This window comes from Sinocyclocheilus anshuiensis, unplaced genomic scaffold, assembly GCF_001515605.1.
Source record: "Sinocyclocheilus anshuiensis isolate Anshui unplaced genomic scaffold, SAMN03320099.WGS_v1.1 scaffold1345, whole genome shotgun sequence".
Lineage (NCBI taxonomy): Eukaryota > Metazoa > Chordata > Actinopteri > Cypriniformes > Cyprinidae > Sinocyclocheilus > Sinocyclocheilus anshuiensis.
The window spans coordinates 68,175-70,324 of record NW_015549627.1 but is presented as its reverse complement, the minus strand read 5'-3'; the positions used below and the strand labels follow the sequence as shown (position 1 = coordinate 70,324).

The following is a 2,150-nucleotide window of genomic DNA, read 5'->3' as shown; positions in this document are numbered from 1 at the left end:
CTTTAGTGCGGCCGCCATTACACGAGTGAGTGCGGGGTCGCGTTCCTCCGCGATACCCACAGTGAACGCTGAACCAGCAGTCAGCAAAGCATAGTCTATAAAGTCCTTTAAACTACAATTAAATTTACCCTCATGATTTTATGGATTAATTTAGTCCATAACGAAAAATGTCTTTTAATGCGACCTCATCAAAAGGTACCCTAAAAGATAACTCACAGAACTGAGTAACGTTGTGTCGAGCCATTCATTTGTCTGGGTGTTTGGTGAAAAAAAAGATTAAATGTAGTTTAAGCAATAAAATTTTAGCAATTTTACTGTAGCAATACAACTGTTTAAGAATCCGTACAACTGCAGCAGCAGAGGACTAGACTTCTGCCGCGGGGAACTGCAGAAGGACTGATGGCAGCATGGTTTGATCTTCTTTTGTCTGACCAATCAGCAGAAAGGGGCGTTTAATTCCCGTTAGAAATCGAATATTCAAGCCGTTTATTAATTTTTCCACCCCTGAACGAAAAACGAAAAATTAAGCCAAATTCTTGTTATTCGTTTTTTGCACAAAATGAAAAAACGAAAAAGGAGCCATTTCTCATTTTTATACTTTCAATATTAAACAAAAAATCACATGACCAAAAGATACACGGACCATTTACTTTTGCATAAAAGTACACGGACCTGGCTTCTCTATTCTTTTTGTATTCTATCTGTTTGTTTTCTTTTTATTATACAATTAACAAAAAGCAAAAAAAAAGGCCTCTAGCTTGCTCTATTCTTTTTCTATTCTATCGGTTTTCTTTTTATATATTATATAATTAAAAAAACCTTGCTATGTGTACTGCTTTAGGCTAACTGAAACTTGTCATTGCACTTGCATATCATTGCTCTTTTGTTGATTTTGATTGCTTCCATTGTCCTCATTTGTAAGTCGCTTTGGATAAAAGCTTCTGCTAAATGACTAAATGTAAATGTGGACGAACAGCTGAGACGTGACGTGACTCTGGAAGATCAGCTGATATGTGACGAGATTCTGGAAGATCAGCTGTGACGTGACATGACTCTGGACGAACTGCTGAGATGTGGCGAGACTCTGGCAAATCAGCTGAGACTTGACTTGACTCATGAAGATTAGCTGTGACTTGACTTGACTCAGAAATGGCAGCTGAGACATGACGGGGTGTAGTTGTGACCGCCATTTTGTAAGTGCGAACTGGTGCGTCCGCCATCTCAGTCACAGACGCGGGGTCGCGTTCCTCCTCCGCGACACCCACAGTGAATGAAGAGCCAACACACAACAAAGCATAGTCCATAAACTGACAGAGTGATGAACGCAGACCCTCGCGTCTAAGCTTAGACTTCAGTGGTTGATTAATTCCATTGTCCTCATTTGTAAGTCGCTTTGGATAAAAGCTTCTGCTAAATGACTAAATGTAAATGTAAATGCAATTTTAATATCATGAACTGAACTGTGCTGAGTCCACCTCTTCAAGTGGGCCTGGGTATGGTTCAATGTTCAGGTAATGGCATGATCAAACTAGTTAAACAAACAGGACTTTGGGGTGAATATACGCTCTGGAACCATTCAGTTGGGCTACTGTGAATATTTAGTCATTTAGCAGATCACTTATATATTGTTGCTCTTTTGTTAGTTTTGACTGCTTTTATTGTCCTCATTTGTAAGTCGCTTTGGATAAAAGCATCTGCTAAATGACTAAATGTAAATGTAAGTATGACTCGATTTTAGGACCAATTTTGCCTTCACCAATCGTGTTCGATATTTCTTTGTATGTTCTCATAGCAAATTCTAAAGAAGTAAAACATAAGCATAGCAAAAGACTACCCACTGCACTTTGTTTATCCTGAAGCTATGGGGTGGTGGTGGCTCCGTACTTGGGGCTTCATTGCTGCTTGCAGCTATATTTTAAATATTGCCATTGTGTGAAAACAAATTTGGACATTTTTACCTGTCTAGTAGGGCTGCACGATAAATCGCATGCGATATTTAATGTGCATCTTGTCAGAAAGCCTGTTCTGTAATGAGCGGTAAATCTCCATCACGTGCGTGCTTTCACATTGAGCAGCATTAACTACACAGAGCCGTTGTTCACTGACGAGCTGCGCTAAACCACGTTCATATTCGCGCGATTTTTTGCGCA

The 2,150-nt window shown here is 39.6% G+C and overlaps 1 pseudogene; it reads left to right on the top strand.

The window, feature by feature from the left end:
* Positions 1–2,150, top strand: part of LOC107659524 (LON peptidase N-terminal domain and RING finger protein 2-like) — a 54,194-nt pseudogene that overhangs the window by 15,127 nt on the left and 36,917 nt on the right.